Here is a 23,384-nt window from a genome sequence, read left to right on the forward strand (position 1 = left end):
GCAATATATTCCTTTTTATAGCCATTAAATTAAAGTAAAATTATTGTCAAAATTCAGCAGTCTGTGCACGTAAAGTTTCACCCACATACATTTGCGCCCATGCAGATTTGCATCCACGGTAATGTTCAACCACGAGTAGAGCTGGGAATCTTTGTAACATTAGTGTTTCGAAATCGAAAAGAAATTTTGTCTTTAAAACTAAATTAAATCGAAACACAAATTTGTCAACAATAAAACACGCCACCATTACTTACAAATTTCATGTATAATATAGGACATTTCTAAAAATGTCTAAAATTTCTAAATTCACAAAAAGGGTCTCTTGAAACTAGTTTGAGAGCATGAAATGATAAAGCAAAGAACCTCAATGTTATACCTAGTAATTAATACAAACTCATTGCAGGCCTGCACGCTATTGATTCAAATTTTAATTCTCAAACTTTGTTCATTCAAAACTGAAAACCGATGGGTGACATCTGGCAACGATAGAAACCCTTATGAATGTTTGAGAGGTAATTATCCGTGCCGGTCTGAAAATGGCCGTGGGTGCAAACATCCATTACTGCAAATCGAATGAGGGTGCAAATGTATGCGGTTGCAAAAGTTCGTGGATACGAATGTTCGTGCGACTAATTTCCATGGATAAAATATGTATATGCTAGAATGTATGGGTGACGAGATAGTGGAACATACAAAAGTGTCTCTGTATACAGTGATGAGCTGTAGCCGGAACGCTCTTTGGAGTTACGATGAAATGCTATGTAAAATAAGTGATGACTGACCGTTTTTAACAGTAATACTATTAAAAAAACCAATCGTTCAACGTTTAAATGGCATTTATCCGTTACTCTTTAAAGTTACTGTGAAATACTAGTTAAAATATTTAATGACTGGCCGTTTTTAACAGTAATACTGTTAAAGAAAACAGTCGTTCAACGTTTAAATGGCATTTATCCGTTAGTTTTTAAAGTTACGGTGAAATACTAGGAAAAATATTTAATGACTGGCCGTTTTTAACAGTGATACTGTTAAAAATCGCCAGTCCTAAAACGTTTAAATAGCATTTCACCGTAACTTACAGTAAAATGATCAAACTTTCATTGAAGGGTTTAGATCAGGGTTCGGCACACTACGACCCGCGGGCCGGATTCGGCCCGCGACGGTTCACTGAATTATATTTACAAAACAGCTTTATTGTCGATTATATTCTTTACGTGACAGAATTTGTTTCGAGAAACTAAATTATATTATAACCTAACAAGTATATAATTCACAATCACTCGTTTAATGAGCCCATAATTGAATATAATTAGAGAAATGGCAAAAGAACGTAAAAAAGTTGATGCTGAGCGCAATTGGTTTAATGACGCTGAAAATATTTAAATGATCAGTCTTCACGCACTGCTTGAAATTTAACTGAAATCTTGGTGAAAAAATTTGATTCATTGGCCATTCCTTTGGTTTTAAACTTTCTAAAAATACATGCGGCATGCCAATAACTTGCAACCTTTAATTGTGGCCCGCGAACGACAAAAGTTTGCCGACTTCTGGTTTAGACTTTAGAGTCAGTGAAGTTCTACAGTCATCCCAATTCAAATCCTCTACCCACTGCCTGATCTAAACCCTTCAATGAAAGTTTGATCATTTTACTGTGTCGGCCGATATTTGTCCCATTACTGCATCTAGAAATCACTGATACATTCATGCTTAGACTGAATTCGATCAAATATATCAAGGTATCAAATATGGTGACCGTACATTTGAACCCATGTACATTTGAACCCATGCGTATATCCACGGGTTCAATCTATATGCGGGTGCTAAAACCCATGGGTTAGGGTTAGTATGGGTTTAACTATCCGTGAAACAGAAAAAATTCCATAGGTGCAATAACATACAGGTGCAATTGTCATGGGTTCAAATGTACGTGGGTTCAAATGTAATGGAACCATCAAATATAATTGGCTTCATAACTGCAAACTCTCTCTTTAACAACGAAACACTGCGATAATCCTAGGTGCTGGAAGAGCAACTCAAAAATACGATTTCCACTCCCTCCACTTTCCTATTCTCGATCCGCTAGTCTGTCTCCCTCGCACATCTGCTTCACCTCCCTATCCTCGACCCACCGTCCGATCTCCCTCAACATTCCTATCCTCGACTCACTGTCCTATTTCTCCCAACCTTCCTATCCCCTTCAACCTTTTTATCCTCGACTCATTGCCCTATCTCCTTCAACTTTTCTATCCTCGATCCAATGCAGTATCTGCCTCAAAATTCCCACCCTCAACCCACTGTCCGACCCCCCTCAACTTACTCACCTTCAACCCACGGCGCTATACCACTCAGTACCTAACCTAACGGCGCTAAAATAAACTTTACCATCTCGCGACTAACTTCCATGTGTTATACTGGTCGAGAATGCCATTGAGATGATTCAATCGTACGTCGACAAAACATGATTGACGGCATTCGTAAATGTAGGCTGGAATCTCAATTGGTTATCAATAACCATAATTAATGGCTTAAAATGTGCTACTAATTAGGCTACTGAGTCGCCCAGTGAGTGTAATCCCTTCCAAACTATTTTTAAGCCATGAAATGTAGCGTTGCCAACTGCCCTTTAATTCAGCGTATACTCCCAAAATTGAACTTATCTTATCTGCAACTTAACGAAGTTGCAAAGGACGCAGTTCGTACGTAATCTTTGGCATCACTTTTACTATAAAATGTTGAATAAAAATACTTTATACGTACCAGAGCACTATTGCTTATTTCGGATCAGCATCATATTGTCACAATTGAGTAACTTATATACCTAACGAACACAATCAACTGCGCTAAACCAGACGTATCCGTGGATTCATCCAATTGCAAAGCGTAATTTCCTCCTTTGACTCTATCAATCAGTTGGCACCTAATATCTTGACCCATTTCGCTGATACGTCGGCGAATGGTAAATACAGTCATTGATATTTCTTTCATTTCCTTAGTTACCTTGTCTCCATTCATAATTTGACTAATTGCAATAGTTTTGATTAGTGTTTCTCCGATGGTGTGTGGTTTTTATCTTTTGCGATTAAATATGCCACTCCATACAATGCCTTTTGAGATTTTTCTAAGATTGTGAGATACTTTGTCATTGTTTTCTTTTCGCCTAACAATTCCTCTTCTGAAACCAAGTTTTATAATTTTTTCGCTGTACTTCCGCTTATAAGGATGGTTTGAGTGATGTATTTCTATCCGATGAGGGTGAGGAGATGGGTCTTTTGTCGGGCGTTGATCCCCACTGATTGAAGACGCAAAGATGTCTGAAGGTGCATGCGGTGTTCTGTTCTCACTTAATTTCTCCTTTGTATCTTCCGCTCGCGGCTTTTTTCGAGTATTCTTCAGTTTGTCAACATTATTTGTGACTAAAACTACCTTTAAAATTTTTAACCCCGCTAAATTTTGAATTTAACCAAAAATATCTTACAATAACAAATGTAACAGCATCCCAACTATTTAATTTAGAATGGACAAATCTCATCATCTGTCTTTATCAAGCAATTCCACACGACTACTGCTAACCTCGCATTGCTACGAAACAATACAATTGTCTACCTACGTATAGTAGGATAATACCAATTAACAATGCAAACATCTACGTCAAGGTGGTCCAAGGTTGTGGGCTCCGCGGGCCACCAAATTATTTTGGCATTGGTCGCGGGCCACAATAGTATCAAGAATAGGTAAACAGTGCAATACAAAACTAGCACTTCTATTGTGTAAACACATAGGCAGTGATGAGCTGTAGCCGGAACGCACCGGAACGGCGTTCCGGTTGTTGGACTTTAATTGTATTTGCGTTCCGGTTGTTGAAATAAAATTATGTCATAGAAAGTCTAGTTCTAGTATATCTTGTAAACTTACTTATTAACTTACGTCTTGTTACGCCATAACTTTTTTCACATTACAGCAGACAAATATTTAGTGCACAGCAATAACGTGTAATGGATGTTTCGCCGACCTCTGACCCCGTGAAATTTCATTCTATACCTTTCTAATAAACACATTCGTATTGAATTGGTATAAATATTCTTGTAATTTTCAACAGACATATACCAGATAATTTCTTCATATTTCATTGTAGTCCTTCGGCTCTATCTCAGGACAGATAAAAATTTGTGGTAGCGTCCGCGTCATGTTGTAAATATATATTACATTTTCACAAGTTAGCTGCGTTCCGGTTGTTCCGATTTTCCCAGCTCGACTACTTAGGGCCTCTAAAACTGGAAAAGGCATGATCCGGCTCTGGACAGGTTATACTGAGCTTTTGAATTATAGGAACCTTCATTGCCGCTGCTTCAGGATACTAGTAAGTTCATAACATTATGACGTGAGAACATAGAAGAGACCTAAGTACAGTCGGTGTGTTAGTAAGAAGCTACTACTGTTCTGCTTAGAGTGGCTGAGTGTGGTGCAACTACCGTACCGATATCCCGGAATCGGTATTCAGGCATTTAGCCATTAGGAATATTGAAGTAACGGTGCACTACTACAATTTTGAATACTGGTATGTATAAAAAAACAAATCTCCGAATTACTGACAATTGACATTTTTCAAGTATTAAACTTACAGAAAAATGCCATTCAATCGTTAAACCAATGACCGTTTTTAACAGTAATGTTGTTAAAAAAAAGCCAGCTGTTCAACGTTTAAATGGCATTTCACCGTAGCTCTTTGAAGTTACGGTGAAATGCTATGTAAAATAAGTGATGACTGACCGTTTTTAACAGTAATACTGTTAAAAAAACCAGTTGTTCAACGTTTAAATGGCATTTATCCGTTACTCTTTAAAGTTACTGTGAAATACTAGTTAAAATATTCAATGACTGGCCGTTTTTAACAGTAATACTGTTGAAAAAAACAGTCGTTCAACGTTTAAATGGCATTTATCTGTTACTCTTTAAAGTTACGGTGAAATACTAGTTAAAATATTTAATTACTGGTCGTTTTTAACAGTGATACTGTTAAAAATCGCCAGTCCTAAAACGTTTAAATAGCATTTCACCGTAACTTCAATACCATTAATACCCGATTTTACTGAAAGCATCAGTTTGGGTTAATACAGTGACAAACTCTATTTAGTTGTAGGCGTATAATAAATAAATCAAGGATGCTGTAGTCAGCGTCGATTTAACCATTAAGCAAAAGTGAGTGCAGTACAATGTAACAACAAGATAATGACTGTGTCGGATAAAGACGTTTTTTGATAAATTCAAGTCCACTGATGTAAAGCAATAGGTCAGGGTGGTCCAGACCCAGACCCGTCGCTTCATTATCTGTGTTCCGCGTCGCATTTCCGGCAGGGTAAACAAAAAAATCTCATTTGGTGTCGTTTCGTCATAAAAATAGCCAGAAAAATCTTTTGACATATTGCTACATCACTGAATTGACTAGTTTTATGGCTATCCGAGACTAGCGTAGTTGAATAATGTGCTTGGCTAGTCTAAATTTTTAACTGCTGTGTGTTTGTTTTGTATTGCACTGTTTACCTATTCTTGGCAATATTGTGGCCCGCGAATAATACAAAAATAATAGTGTGGCCCTCGAGGCCGATAACCTTGGACCACGCTGCAATAGGTATGTATTTGCAGCAGGGGGTGCAGTAATAACATTGAAAGATTAGCAAGTGATGGGAGGCAGAAAATTGGATTTAAGTACTGAAATTGATGTACCGGGTAAAAGTAAAGAACATGTGTTGCGGAAATAAAAAAAAATGGGCAGGTCTAAACGCTGATATATCAGGCCCTAGGGTTTTTGGATGACATAAATAATTCGGATGGTTATATTCAGGTGCTGATAATACGAGGGGAATTACGGTATACGATTTGTTATTTTTTCGATATTTTCAACGGAAATTTATATCCACGAAAACTATAGTCATAATTCCAGCAGGAACAAGTGGGTGGGATGAAACATTCCAGTGGGCAGGATCCGGCCCGCGGACCGTAAATTGTCCACCCCTGGCATGGAATGTCACCTAACCCTGTAGTGTAAAATATGATTAAAAACGTAGTAATGCAGCGCGTCGGAATGCAGACCGATCGCTCTTCAATAATAAATGTAAACAAGTGAGCGATAATCAAATATATCAAGGCGAAAACGAATTAGTACTGGTATGCAATCTGTCACAGTATAGACCAGGGGTCCGCAGCTACTTTTTAGCGCGACCCAAAATATTTTTTTTCAACTTCTCGCGACCCAAGCATTTGGTAAACATGTAATTAGTTATTGATTTTAAGACTATTGTCGACGCTAGCACTTTTCTTGCACAAAATTATATGGAACTTAGCACATAAAATTGTGAATAATAGCGTTTATTATGACGAATGCAAATTATAAGCTTTGTGCATAATACACGACATATCTTATCGAGGTTTAATTTGGCAGACGGCAGCTCGAAGATATTTTTCTACCTCTAGCCTTGATCTGTAATTGTATTTTATGTATGTAAACGCTGATAGGCGGGAAAAAATGTATTGGTTTTTTAATTAATTTTGGATGCTTTGCGTTTCAAGATCGCTGCTTTCAAGCTTTTGTTGGTAAGAACATGAGGAACGTTTGTTCGTTGGAACAAACAACACATTGAGGACGTGAATCATCATTTATAAGAATAAACGTGAAACCAATCTTTATACATTAGTTCGCTGTTATTCCGCTTATATGTATGGTTTGAGTGAAGTATTTCTATCCGATGAGGGTGAAAAGGTGAGTCTTTTGTCGGGCGTTGATCCCCACTGCTATAAGTGCTCCGTACGGAGCCTAAGGTCTCCGCGAGCTATTTGTTCACTTAAAAAACTGACTTGGTTAATTTTGTATCTGTGAAAAAGCATTAACGTCACTAATAAAATTTGACGACGGTGGTGTCGAAATGTGGTAGTGATTCAAATATAACATTATCTATAACTAAGGGCGCAGCAGCCATGGTTTTCTAAAAGGGAGAGGGTTCAGAATAGAAAATTCCCGAACAACACATCGCGATTAGACCACTTTATAAAAAACGTCTTTTTCATCGGATAACGAGATTTCTGTTGCGTAAAATTATTCAATCCATGGCCGACCCGGGAATTTAAATTGTCTTTTCATATCAATTCAATTGCGTTCATCGTTTCTCGTCTTTGAGTTGACTAATATACTACGGCAACCATGAAATACTTGTTAAACCGTCTACTAGCAATGAATGGTTTGAAATCGTATTTTTGAGTTGCTCTTCCAGCACCTAGGATTGTCGCAGTGTTTCGTTGTTTGCAGAGTTTGCAGTTATGAAGCCAATTATATTTGATACCTTGATATATTTGATCGAATTCAGTCTATGCATGAATGGATCAATGATTTCTAGATACAGTAATGGGACAAATATCGGCCGACACAGTAAAATGATCAAACTTTCATTGAAGGGTTTAGATCAGGGTTCGGCACACTACGACCCGCGGGCCGGATACGGCCCGCGACGCTTCACTGAATTATATTTACAAAACAGCTTTATTGACGATTATATTCTTTACGTGACAGAATTTGTTTCGAGAAACTAAATTATATTATAACCTAACAAGTATATAATTCACAATCACTCGTTTAATGAGCCCATAATTGAATATAATTAGAGAAATGGCAAAAGAACGTAAAAAAGTTGATGCTGAGCGCAAATGGTTTAATGACGCTGAAAATATTTAAATGATCAGTCTTCACGCACTGCTTGAAATTTAACTGAAATCTTGGTGAAAAAATTTGATTCATTGGCCATTCCTTTGGTTTTAAACTTTCTAAAAATACATGCGGCATGCCAATAACTTGCAACCTTTAATTGTGGCCCGCGAACGACAAAAGTTTGCCGACTTCTGGTTTAGACTTTAGAGTCAGTGAAGTTCTACAGTCATCCCAATTCAAATCCTCTACCAACTGCCTGATCTAAACCCTTCAATGAAAGTTTGATCATTTTACTGTGTCGGCCGATATTTGTCCCATTACTGCATCTAGAAATCACTGATACATTCATGCTTAGACTGAATTCGATCAAATATATCAAGGTATCAAATATGGTGACCGTACATTTGAACCCATGTACATTTGAACCCATGCGTATATCCACGGGTTCAATCTATATGCGGGTGCTAAAACCCATGGGTTAGGGTTAGTATGGGTTTAACTATCCGTGAAACAGAAAAAATTCCATACGTGCAATAGCATACAGGTGCAATTGTCATGGGTTCAAATGTACGTGGGTTCAAATGTAATGGAACCATCAAATATAATTGGCTTCATAACTGCAAACTCTCTCTTTAATAACGAAACACTGCGATAATCCTAGGTGCTGGAAGAGCAACTCAAAAATACGATTTCCACTCCCTCCACTTTCCTATACTCGATCCGCTAGTCTGTCTCCCTCGCACATCTGCTTCACCTCCCTATCCTCGAACCACCGTCCGATCTCCTTCAACATTCCTATCCTCGACTCACTGTCCTATTTCTCCCAACCTTCCTATCCCCTTCAACCTTTTTATCCTCGACTCATTGCCCTATCTCCTTCAACTTTTCTATCCTCGATCCAATGCAGTATCTGCCTCAAACTCCCCACCCTCAACCCACTGTCCGACCCCCCTCAACTTACTCACCTTCAACCCACGGCGCTATACCACTCAGTACCTAACCTAACGGCGCTAAAATAAACTTTACCATCTTGCGACTAACTTCCATGTGTTATACTGGTCGAGAATGCCATTGAGATGATTCAATCGTACGTCGACAAAACATGATTGACGGCATTCGTAAATGTAGGCTGGAATCTCAATTGGTTATCAATAACCATAATTAGTGGCTTAAAATGTGCTTCTAATTAGGCTACTGATAGCATCGGGTTTGGAGTCACTGTTTTCAAAATTTTAACAGGTCATTCGATATCGACATATCTGAGTTCCTTTTCATAAACACATTCAATGTCGCCTGTATTTCCGTGCAAGGCAAAACGATGGTCTTGGCACGCTTGGTCTTTTTCAACGAATGTTCTGCCATATCCTGCATTTTTTTAATCCAACTCAGATAGGTGTATATACAAATTTCTTTTGCATGGCTGAGAAGGCTGAAAAGTCAAAAATATAAGTCGCCCAGTGAGTGTAATCCCTTCCAAACTATTTTTAAGCCATGAAATGTAGCGTTGCCAACTGCCCTTTAATTCAGCGTATACTCCCAAAATTGAACTTATCTTATCTGCAACTTAATGAAGTTGCAAAGGACGCAGTTCGTACGTAATCTTTGGCATCACTTTTACTATAAAATGTTGAATAAAAATACTTTATACGTACCAGAGCACTATTGCTTATTTCGGATCAGCATCATATTGTCACAATTGAGTAACTTATTAACCTAACGAACACAATCAACTGCGCTAAACCAGACGTATCCGTGGATTCATCCAATTGCAAAGCGTAATTTCCTCCTTTGACTCTATCAATCAGTTGGCACCTAATATCTTGACCCATTTCGCTGATACGTCGGCGAGTGGTAAATACAGTCATTGATATTTCTTTCATTTCCTTAGTTACCTTGTCTCCATTCATAATTTGACTAATTGCAATAGTTTTGATTAGTGTTTCTCCGATGGTGTGTGGTTTTTATCTTTTGCGATTAAATATGCCACTTCATACAATGCCTTTTGAGATTTTTCTAAGATTGTGAGATACTTTGTCATTGTTTTCTTTTCGCCTAACAATTCCTTTTCTGAAACCAAGTTTTATAATTTTTTCGCTGTACTTCCGCTTATAAGGATGGTTTGAGTGATGTATTTCTATCCGATGAGGGTGAGGAGATGGGTCTTTTGTCGGGCGTTGATCCCCACTGATCGAAGACGCAAAGATGTCTGAAGGTGCATGCGGTGTTCTGTTCTCACTTAATTTATCCTTTGTATCTTCCGCTCGCGGCTTTTTTCGAGTATTCTTCAGTTTGTCAACATTATTTGTGACTAAAACTACCTTTAAAATTTTTAACCCCGCTAAATTTTGAATCTAACCAAAAATATCTTACAATAACAAATGTAACAGCATTCCAACTATTTAATTTAGAATGGACAAATCTCATCATCTGTCTTTATCAAGCAATTCCACACGACTACTGCTAACCTCGCATTGCTACGAAACAATACAATTGTCTACCTACGTATAGTAGGATAATACCAATTAACAATGCAAACATCTACGTCAGGGTGGTCCAAGGTTGTGGGCTCCGCGGGCCACCAAATTATTTTGGCATTGGTCGCGGGCCACAATAGTATCAAGAATAGGTAAACAGTGCAATACAAAACTAGCACTTCTATTGAGTAAACACATAGGCAGTGATGAGCTGTAGCCGGAACGCACCGGAACGGCGTTCCGGTTGTTGGACTTTAATTGCATTTGCGTTCCGGTTGTTGAAATAAAATTATGTCATAGAAAGTCTAGTTCTAGTATATCTTGTAAACTTACTTATTAACTTACGTCTTGTTACGCCATAACTTTTTTCACATTACAGCAGACAAATATTTAGTGCACAGCAATAACGTGTAATGGATGTTTCGCCGACCTCTGACCCCGTGAAATTTCATTCTATACCTTTCTAATAAACCCATTCGTATTGAATTGGTATAAATATTCTTGTAATTTTGAACAGACATATACCAGATAATTTCTTCATATTTCATTGTAGTCCTTCGGCTCTATCTCAGGACAGACAAAAATTTGTGGTAGCGTCCGCGTCATGTTGTAAATATATATTACATTTTCACAAGTTAGCTGCGTTCCGGTTGTTCCGATTTTCCCAGCTCGACTACTTAGGGCCTCTAAAACTGGAAAAGGCATGATCCGGCTCTGGACAGGTTATACTGAGCTTTTGAATTATAGGAACCTTCATTGCCGCTGCTTCAGGATACTAGTAAGTTCATAACATTATGACGTGAGAACATAGAAGAGACCTAAGTACAGTCGGTGTGTTAGTAAGAAGCTACTACTGTTCTGCTTAGAGTGGCTGAGTGTGGTGCAACTACCGTACCGATATCCCGGAATCGGTATTCAGGCATTTAGCCATTAGGAATATTGAAGTAACGGTGCACTACTACAATTTTAAATACTGGTATGTATAAAAAAACAAATCTCCGAATTACTGACAACTGACATTTTTCAAGTATTAAACTTAAAGAAAAATGCCATTCAATCGCTAAACGACTGACCGTTTTTAACAGTAATGTTGTTAAAAAAAGCCAGCTGTTCAACGTTTAAATGGCATTTCACCGTTACTGAATTGAAGTTACGGTGAAATGCTATGTAAAATAAGTCATGACTGACCGTTTTTAACAGTAATACTGTAAAAAAAAAACAGTCGTTCAACGTTTAAATGGCATTTATCCGTTACTCTTTAAAGTTACTGTGAAATACTAGTTAAAATATTTAATGACTGGCCGTTTTTAATAGTAATACTCTTGAAAAAAACAGTCGTTCAACGTCTAAATGGCATTTATCTGTTACTCTTTAAAGTTACGGTGAAATACTAGTTAAAATATTTAATGACTGGTCGTTTTTAACAGTGATACTGTTAAAAATCGCCAGTCCTAAAACGTTTAAATAGCATTTCACCGTAACTTCAATACCATTAATACCCGATTTTACTGAAAGCATCAGTTTGGGTTAATACAGTGACTAACTCTATTTAGTTGTAGGCGTATAATAAATAAATCAAGGATGCTGTAGTCGGCGCCGATTTAACCATTAAGCAAAAGTGAGTGCAGTACAATGTAACAACAAGAGTCATTAAGATGTTTTTTGATAAATTCAAGTCCACTGATGTAAAGCAATAGGTCAGGGTGGTCCAGACCCAGACCCGTCGCTTCATTATCTGTGTTCCGCGTTGCATTTCCGGCAGGGTAAACAAAAAAATCTCATTTGGTGTCGTTTCGTCATAAAAATAGCCAGAAAAATCTTTTGACATATTGCTACATCACTGAATTAACTAGTTTTATGGCTATCCGAGACTAGCGTAGTTGAATAATGTGCTTGGCTAATCTAAATTATTAACTGCTGTGTGTTTGTTTTGTATTGCACTGTTTACCTATTCTTGGCAATATTGTGGCCCGCGAATAATACAAAAATAATAGTGTGGCCCTCGAGGCCGATAACCTTGGACCACGCTGCAATAGGTATGTATTTGCAGCAGGGGGTGCGGTAATAACATTGAAAGATTAGCAAGTGATGGGAGGCAGAATAATTGGATTTAAGTACTGAAATTGATGTACCGGGTAAAAGTAAAGAACATGTGTTGCGGAAATAAAAAAAAAATGGGCAAGTCTAAACGCTGATATATCAGGCCCTAGGGTTTTTGGATGACATAAATAATTCGGATGGTTATATTCAGGTGCTGATAATACGAGGGGAATTAAGGTATACGATTTGTTATTTTTTCGATATTTTCAACGGAAATTTATATCCACGAAAACTATACTCATAATTCCAGCAGGAACAAGTGGGTGGGATGAAACATTCCAGTGGGCAGCATCCGGCCCGCGGACCGTAAATTGTCCACCCCTGTCATGGAATGTCACCTAACCCTGTAACGCAGCGCGTCGGAATGCAGACCGATCGCTCTTCAATAATAAATGTAAACAAGTGAGCGATAATCAAATATATCAAGACGAAAACGAATTAGTACTGGTATGCAATCTGTCACAGTATAGACCAGGGGTCCGCAACTACTTTTTAGCGCGACCCAAAATATTTTTTTTCAACTTCTCGCGACCCAAGCATTTGGTAAACATGTAATTAGTTATTGATTTTAAGACTATTGTCGACGCTAGCACTTTTCTTGCACAAAATTATATGGAACTTAGCACATAAAATTGTGAATAATAGCGTTTATTATGACGAATGCAAATTATAAGCTTTGTGCATAATACACAACATATCTTATCGAGGTTTAATTTGGCAGACGGCAGCTCGAAGATATTTTTCTACCTCTAGCCTTGATCTGTAATTGTATTTTATGTATGTAAACGCTGATAGGCGGGAAAAAAATGTATTGGTTTTTTAATTAATTTTGGATGCTTTGCGTTTCAAGATCGCTGCTTTCAAGCTTTTGTTGGTAAGAACACGAGGAACGTTTGTTCGTTGGAACAAACAACACATTGAGGACGTGAATCATCATTTATAAGAATAAACGTGAAACCAATCTTTATACATTAGTTCGCTGTTATTCCGCTTATATGTATGGTTTGAGTGAAGTATTTCTATCCGATGAGGGTGAAAAGATGAGTCTTTTGTCGGGCGTTGATCCCCACTGCTATAAGTGCTCCGTACGGAGCCTAAGGTCTCCGCGAGCTATTTGTTCATTTAAAAAACTGACTTGGTTAATTTTGTATCTGTGAAGAAGCATTAACGTCACTAATAAAATTTGACGACGGTGGTGTCGAAATGTGGTAGTGTAAGGTGGTGTGTATACACGCACAACTATATTGCATTTGTAGACTTTATTCACATTCGAAACAGAACAAATTCCAGATAGATAAACTTAAAACCGTTAATGCACACAGTACCAACTCATAACAGCTAATGTATCACAGTACACGTGATAAGTACAGTACTTAGAAGTCACCTTCAGACATGAACGGACATGGGTCAAAGGTCACTATATTACATCCCTCCAAACCTTAAAAAAAAAATTGACATCGATGGACGACAAACCATATGAAGACTTGATATCAAAATTTTAGGTTCTTTTTACAAACTTTTAGTTCACGTCTTCACACAGATAAATATCGATATCAACTTCATGAAATACAATGCAAAACACAGTACACATTAGTTTCAAAATACAGTTAAGCAGCCAATACTGTAATTCGTCCCATATGAAAATCTTTAAATCTACTTGGCACTCTTGGACATCTTCTACGACGATCTCTAACACTTGGAACAGGGGGAACAGAAGGTGGACTTTCAGCAATAGGATCTGCTGTTTCATTATCAACATTCAAATTAACAGTATCGTCAGAAATATCATTATCATGTAAAACATCAGAATCAGTGATATTTGTAAAACACTTGCAAAAGGTACAATCATTCACTTTTTTAAATAGAGAAGCATTTCTAGTTTTACTGCCAATATTGGGACTTTGTGCAGTAATCATAGAACCTTTTACATTTATAACATCCATAGGCTCAGGTCTATATGCTGAAGAAAGCTTATTGTTTCTAGTTTGTCTCAGGATCACAGAATCACCAACATGAATTTGTTCAGTCGGTTTTGAACAATTTCTTGCGTCAGCATACATTTTCTGTTTAGCCTTATAAAAACAATCACGATCACGTAAATCATTATCGACAGTAGGAACGATAATTTCAGGCAATAGGACTTTGATATTAGTACCATACAATAATTCAGCAGGTGGTCTACCTGTTGTAACATGGGGGCATGCTCTATAATTTCTCAAAAATTTATACATTTCCTGCTTCCAAGACTTGCCTTCAACCGTAGCAGTCTTGATAGCCTTACCCAAAGGTTTCATAAAATTTTCGGACTGGGCATTGCTCTAGGCCACAAGGGAGTTATCTTTCTATGACGTATGCCACACAGTTCCATAAAACGTCTGAATTGATAACTTTGCCAAGGAGGACCATTATCAGTTTTCACAACTTCGGGAAAACCTAGCATTGAAAATATTTTATCAAGAACAGGAATGACATAAAAATTAGACGTAGCTTTAACAATTTCAACAACAGGAAAACGAGAGTATTCATCAATAAAAACAAGACAATAGTCTCCACTGGGATATGGACCAGAAAAATCACAACTAACAGCTTGCCAAGCTTTTTGTGGCAACTCACTCATGCTTAAAGGGAGCATTCTCTCATCTTTCACAACAGAAGCACAAGCAGCACAGCTTTTCACCACATTTTCTACCATAGCATCCATACCAGGAAACCATATCTTTTCTCTCAACAAAGATTTTGTTTTACTCATACCCATATGTCCCTCATGAGCAATGTCAACGATTTTACGTCTCAAACATACTGGAATAACAATTCGATTACTTCGTAATAAAATACCTTGCTCAGTCACACAAAGTTCACTGGCAATTTTGGCAAAAATAGACATTTCTTCACAATCTTTATACTTATACCATAAGTTAATTTGCAAACATTTTATCACATTCTGTATCACACTATCATTTTCAGAAGCACTTTTTATTTCACACAGTTTGATAGCTTTGAGACATGTATTCTCGCATACATAATTCACACATTCTTCTGTGACTTTATCAGAATGTACATTTTGCATTTCAATGGGATGCCTTGACATGTAGTCAGCAGGGTTAGTTTTCCCTGGACGATGTACAATATTAAAGGTGTACTGTTGTAAACGCAAACACCAACGCTCAATCCTGGCAGAAGGTTTAGCAGTCACACTAGAAAACACACTCACTAAGGGTTTGTGATCAGTAACAACAGTAAATTTTACACCATACAGATAGAGATGGAAATGTTCTATAGCCCAGCACACAGCAAGAGCTTCTCTCTCTATCTGGGAATAACGACTTTCCACATCACTCAACAATCTAGATGCATACGCAATCACACGGACATATTCATTATCAGTGTCTGATTCTTTCTGGACTAAAACACAACCAAGTCCAACTGGGGATGCATCTACAATAATTTCAGTACAAAGCTTAGGATCAAAATAAGACATAACAGTATCACTTGTGAGACTATTTTTCAATTCACAAAAAGCTTTTTCACAATTTTCACTCCATATAAAATCAACATTTTGTTTAGTAAGCTCTTGTATAGGTTTAACAATAGTTGAGTAATTAGGTATAAAACGAGACACATAGTTCGACATACCAAGAAAGGATTTAACTTGTTGCTTATCAGAAGGTCTATCAGCCTTGTTTATAGCTTCAACCTTATTTGGATCAGGTGACACACCTTTATCCCCAAAAATATTTCCAAAAAACTTTATAGACGATTGAAAAAATGAACACTTTTTCCTATTCAAAGTAAGACCACAGACTCTTATACGTTGCAAACAGGCTCTTAAATCTTTCTCATGCTCAGCCTCATTTACACTACTGATGTAAATATCATCTGAGATGTTTTTGACACCTCTTAAGCCGTGCAATGCTTGTTCAATCAAATATTGAAATTTTTCACTAGCAGCATTAACTCCATAATTCAATCTTTTATATCTGTTTAATCCAATATGGGTACTAAAGGTAGTAATATGTCTACTGTCAGGGTGTAATTCAATTTGGTGATAACCCTGGTTCAAATCCAACTTGGGAAATACTTTATATCCATTTAAATCATGTATAAGTTCATCAACAGTAGGCATAGGGTGTTTTATCCTCTTTATTGCCTTATTCGCAGCTCGCATATCGACACATAGTCGAATGTTTTCTGGGTCACAAGGTTTAGGAACACATACAATAGGAGAGACCCATGGAGTAGGACAATTTCCCACACTTTCACAAATGTCTTCATCACACAGTTTAGCAACAGCACTTTCGACTTTTTGACGCATTTTAAAAGGAACTCGTCTGTGCTTTTGATGAACAGGGTTTACAGAATCATCAATATTTAACTTCAATTGGAAGTTTTTCAATTTCCCCAACCCTTGAAAAATTGAATTATAATCCCTTAAAATATTTTCAGTGAGATCCACTCGATCATTTGACACAGAGTTAATAATTTTCAAAATACCAAGATCACTAGCAGTCTTGAAAGAGAGCAAACAACCAATTGCATATCTAACAACATAGAATACAATGTTGATGCATTTGCCACACTTAGAAGTTACAACTGCATGAAATTTCCCCTTCACAGACAAGGGTTTTCTACTTCCATAAGCATAAAGCTTAATATTTGCAGTTTCCAAGTTGCATGGTTTACTGGATCTACTTTTTAAATTTTGAAAAGTTTTGTAATCGAGTACATTGACACTAGCACCACTATCTATAAGCATAGAACAGGGCACATTGTTAATTTTCAACTGTACTTTTGCAGGATTATTGTTATTGGAGCAATTACACATTGATCCATTCACTGAGAGAATATATTCATGATTCTCAGAGCTCATTTCACTCAGTTCATGATCTCTGTAATCATGTTTAGGCTCACTGTTCAACTTGGGCTTGTTGAATTTACTATTCGCTTCTTTACAGAATCTAGCAAAATGACCATACTTGGAACAGTTATAACATCTGCAACCATATGCAGGACTCTTTTCTGCATGTGGATACACTCCACCGCAACTGAAACATGATTTTAGTTTTGTATGAAAGGTTTTACCTTTATTACTTTGATGCTTCTTTGTCTGATCTCTTGAATGACTAGAATTGTTGGATGAAATGTTCTTTTTCCACTTTCTTTTGTAGGAACTAACTCCACATATTCCTTGGATACTTGACTCACTCTCCATTGCACACAGTTAATCTTTAGCCAACTCCATTGCTTTTCCCGTCTCAAGCAATGTTGTGAGATTCATTGACTTTGTGAGAGCTTTCTTTCTTAGTTCTGAAGATAGGCAACCTTGTATAATTTGACTTTTATTCTCAGAATCACGATTTTCTCCAAATTCACAGTTTAAAGAAATCTTCTTCAATCTCGTACAAAACTGATCTAAACTTTCACCTTCCTCTTGTTTTGAATTTCGGAATATATATTTTTCATATTTACTGTTTGACTTGGGAACAAAATACGATGTCAGTTTATCTTTTACGTCTGAGAATTTGTCAGATTCTTCTTTTAATGTTTCATATATATCATAGCACTCATCACCCATATAGTGCAGTAAAAGATTCTTCTTCTTTTCTCTGTCATCTTCGGTATCTTTGAGGTTCATGGCTAACATTAAAACTTCAAAACGCGATAACCATTTCTTCCACCGGGGACCAGCATTTGATAAGTCTTCACAATCAAATGATCTGAAATCTGGTAGATTTGCCATCTTCTATATGTGGGTTAAGAACTTGTAAACAGCACAGACCACTTAGGAATGCAATATACAATTCTGGAATGTTTCTTGGCTTTTGAAACTGTACAACACTTAGTTGACTCTTGACTTCCGTTGACCACTACTTCATACCAAGTTCCGTAGGTCTTTCCCGTATTCGAGGTTGCACTTAGCTTCCTTTACCACTTAGGTTAACGTTATCTGTTACCGTTGCTTTATCCTCGTCGCCAATGTAAGGTGGTGTGTATACACGCACAACTATATTGCATTTGTAGACTTTATTCACATTCGAAACAGAACACATTCCAGATAGATAAACTTAAAACCGTTAATGCACACAGTACCAACTCATAACAGCTAATGTATCACAGTACACGTGATAAGTACAGTACTTAGAAGTCACCTTCAGACATGAACGGACATGGGTCAAAGGTCACTATATTACACACTATATTTCAAATATAACATTATCTATAACTAAGGGCGCAGCAGCCATGGTTTTCTAAAAGGGAGAGGGTTCAGAATAGAAAATTCCCGAACAACACATCGCGATTAGACCACTTTATAAAAAACGTCTTTTTCATCGGATAACGAGATTTCTGTTGCGTAAAATATTCAATCCATGGCCGACCCGAGAATTTAAATTGTCTTTTCATATCAATTCAATTGTGTTCATCGTTGCTCGTCTTTGAGTTGACTAATATACTACGGCAACCATGAAATACTTGTTAAACCGTCTACTAGCAATGAATGGATTGAAATCGTATTTTTGAGTTGCTCTTCCAGCACCTAGGATTGTCGCAGTGTTTCGTTGTTTGCAGAGTTTGCAGTTATGAAGCCAATTATATTTGATACCTTGATATATTCGGATCCGGCCCGCGACGCTTCACTGAATTATATTTACAAAACAGCTTTATTGACGATTATATTCTTTACGTGACAGAATTTGTTTCGAGAAACTAAATTATATTATACCCTAACAAGTATATAATTCACAATCACTCGTTTAATGAGCCCATTATTGAATATAATTAGAGAAATGGCAAAAGAACGTAAAAAAGTTGATGCTGAGCGCAAATGGTTTAATGACGCTGAAAATATTTAAATGATCAGTCTTCAAGCAATGCTTGAAATTTAACTGAAATCTTGGTGAAAAAATTTGATTCATTGGCCATTCCTTTGGTTTTAAACTTTCTAAAAATACATGCGGCATGCCAATAACTTGCAACCTTTAATTGTGGCCCGCGAACGACAAAAGTTTGCCGACTTCTGGTTTAGACTTTAGAGTCAGTGAAGTTCTACAGTCATCCCAATTCAAATCCTCTACCCACTGCCTGATCTAAACCCTTCAATGAAAGTTTGATCATTTTACTGTGTCGGCCGATATTTGTCCATTACTGCATCTTGAAATCACTGATACATTCATGCTTAGACTGAATTCGATCAAATATATCAAGGTATCAAATATGGTGACCGTACATTTGAACCCATGTACATTTGAACCCATGCGTATATCCACGGGTTCAATCTATATGCGGGTGCTAAAACCCATGGGTTAGGGTTAGTATGGGTTTAACTATCCGTGAAACAAAAAAAATTCCATAGGTGCAATAGCATACAGGTGCAATTGTCATGGGTTCAAATGTACGTGGGTTCAAATGTAATGGAACCATCAAATATAATTGGCTTCATAACTGCAAACTCTCCCTTTAACAACGAAACACTGCGATAATCCTAGGTGCTGGAAGAGCAACTTAAAAATACGATTTCCACTCACTCCACTTTCCTATTCTCGATCCGCTAGTCTGTCTCCCTCGCACATCTGCTTCACCTCCCTATCCTCGACCCACCGTCCGATCTCCCTCAACATTCCTATCCACGACTCACTGTCCTATTTCTCCCAACCTTCCTATCCACTTCAACCTTTTTATCCTCGACTCATTGCCCTATCTCCTTCAACTTTTCTATCCTCGATCCAATGCAGTATCTGCCTCAAACTTCCCACCCTCAACCCACTGTCCGACCCCCCTCAACTTACTCACCTTCAACCCACGGCGCTATACCACTCAGTACCTAACCTAACGGTGCTAAAATAAACTTTACCATCTTGCGACTAACTTCCATGTGTTATACTGGTGGAAAATGCCATTGAGATGATTCAATCGTACGTCGACAAAACATGATTGACGGCATTCGTAAATGTAGGCTGGAATCCCAATTGGTTATCAATAACCATAATTAGTGGCTTAAAATGTGCTACTAATTAGGCTACTGATAGCATCGGGTTTGGAGTCACTGTTTTCAAAATTTTAACAGGTTATTCGATATCGACATATCTGAGTTCCTTTTCATAAACACATTCAATGTCGCCTGTATTTCCGTGCAAGGCAAAACGATGGTCTTGGCACGCTTGGTCTTTTTCAACGAATGTTCTGCCATATCCTGCATTTTTTTAATCCAACTCAGACAGATGTATATACAAATTTCTTTTGCATGGCTGAGAAGGCTGAAAAGTCAAAAATATAAGTCGCCCAGTGAGTGTAATCCCTTCCAAACTATTTTTAAGCCATGAAATGTAGCGTTGCCAACTGCCCTTTAATTCAGCGTATACTCCCAAAATTGAACTTATCTTATCTGCAACTTAATGAAGTTGCAAAGGACGCAGTTCGTACGTAATCTTTGGCATCACTTTTACTATAAAATGTTGAATAAAAATACTTTATACGTACCAGAGCACTATTGCTTATTTCGGATCAGCATCATATTGTCACAATTGAGTAACTTATATACCTAACGAACACAATCAACTGCGCTAAACCAGACGTATCCGTGGATTCATCCAGTTGCAAAGCGTAATTTCCTCCTTTGACTCTATCAATCAGTTGGCACCTAATATCTTGACCCATTTCGCTGATACGTCGGCGAATGGTAAATACAGCCATTGATATTTCTTTCATTTCCTTAGTTACCTTGTCTCCATTCATAATTTGACTAATTGCAATAGTTTTGATTAGTGTTTCTCCGATGGTGTGTGGTTTTTATCTTTTGCGATTAAATATGCCACTTCATACAATGCCTTTTGAGATTTTTCTAAGATTGTGAGATACTTTGTCATTGTTTTCTTTTCGCCTAACAATTCCTTTTCTGAAACCAAGTTTTATAATTTTTTCGCTGTACTTCCGCTTATAAGGATGGTTTGAGTGATGTATTTCTATCCGATGAGGGTGAGGAGATGGGTCTTTTGTCGGGCGTTGATCCCCACTGATTGAAGACGCAAAAATGTCTGAAGGTGCATGCGGTGTTCTGTTCTCACTTAATTTCTCCTTTGTATCTTCCGCTCGCGGCTTTTTTCGAGTATTCTTCAGTTTGTCAACATTATTTGTGACTAAAACTACCTTTAAAATTTTTAACCCCGCTAAATTTTGAATTTAACCAAAAATATCTTACAATAACAAATGTAACAGCATCCCAACTATTTAATTTAGAATGGACAAATCTCATCATCTGTCTTTATCAAGCAATTCCACACGACTACTGCTAACCTCGCATTGCTACGAAACAATACAATTGTCTACCTACGTATAGTAGGATAATACCAATTAACAATGCAAACATCTACGTCAGGGTGGTCCAAGGTTGTGGGCTCCGCGGGCCACCAAATTATTTTGGCATTGGTCGCGGGCCACAATAGTATCAAGAATAGGTAAACAGTGCAATACAAAACTAGCACTTCTATTGTGTAAACACATAGGCAGTGATGAGCTGTAGCCGGAACGCACCGGAACGGCGTTCCGGTTGTTGGACTTTAATTGCATTTGCGTTCCGGTTGTTGAAATAAAATTATGTCATAGAAAGTCTAGTTCTAGTACATCTTGTAAACTTACTTATTAACTTACGTCTTGTTACGCCATAACTTTTTTTACATTACAGCAGACAAATATTTAGTGCACAGCAATAACGTGTAATGGATGTTTCGCCGACCTCTGACCCCGTGAAATTTCATTCTATACCTTTCTAATAAACACATTCGTATTGAATTGGTATAAATATTCTTGTAATTTTCAACAGACATATACCAGATAATTTCTTCATATTTCATTGTAGTCCTTCGGCTCTATCTCAGGACAGATAAAAATTTGTGGTAGCGTCCGCGTCATGTTGTAAATATATATTACATTTTCACAAGTTAGCTGCGTTCCGGTTGTTCCGATTTTCCCAGCTCGACTACTTAGGGCCTCTAAAACTGGAAAAGGCATGATCCGGCTCTGGACAGGTTATACTGAGCTTTTGAATTATAGGAACCTTCATTGCCGCTGCTTCAGGATACTAGTAAGTTCATAACATTATGACGTGAGAACATAGAAGAGACCTAAGTACAGTCGGTGTGTTAGTAAGAAGCTACTACTGTTCTGCTTAGAGTGGCTGAGTGTGGTGCAACTACCGTACCGATATCCCGGAATCGGTATTCAGGCATTTAGCCATTAGGAATATTGAAGTAACGGTGCACTACTACAATTTTGAATACTGGTATGTATAAAAAAACAAATCTCCGAATTACTGACAACTGACATTTTTCAAGTATTAAACTTACAGAAAAATGCCATTCAATCGTTAAACCAATGACCGTTTTTAACAGTAATGTTGTTAAAAAAAAGCCAGCTGTTCAACGTTTAAATGGCATTTCACCGTAGCTCTTTGAAGTTACGGTGAAATGCTATGTAAAATAAGTGATGACTGACCGTTTTTAACAGTAATACTGTTAAAAAAAACAGTCGTTCAACGTTTAAATGGCATTTATCCGTTACTCTTTAAAGTTACTGTGAAATACTAGTTAAAATATTTAATGACTGGCCGTTTTCAACAGTAATACTGTTGAAAAAAACAGTCGTTCAACGTTTAAATGGCATTTATCTGTTACTCTTTAAAGTTACGGTGAAATACTAGTTAAAATATTCAATGACTGGTCGTTTTTAACAGTGATACTGTTAAAAATCGCCAGTCCTAAAACGTTTAAATAGCATTTCACCGTAACTTCAATACCATTAATACCCGATTTTACTGAAAGCATCAGTTTGGGTTAATACAGTGACTAACTCTATTTAGTTGTAGGCGTATAATAAATAAATCAAGGATGCTGTAGTCAGCGCCGATTTAACCATTAAGCAAAAGTGAGTGCAGTACAATGTAACAACAAGAGTCATTAAGACGTTTTTTGATAAATTCAAGTCCACTGATGTAAAGCAATAGGTCAGGGTGGTCCAGACCCAGACCCGTCGCTTCATTATCTGTGTTCCGCGTCGCATTTCCGGCAGGGTAAACAAAAAAATCTCATTTGGTGTCGTTTCGTCATAAAAATAGCCAGAAAAATCTTTTG

Source organism: Styela clava, chromosome 6, assembly GCF_964204865.1.
Source record: "Styela clava chromosome 6, kaStyClav1.hap1.2, whole genome shotgun sequence".
In the NCBI taxonomy this organism is placed as follows: Eukaryota; Metazoa; Chordata; class Ascidiacea; order Stolidobranchia; family Styelidae; genus Styela; species Styela clava.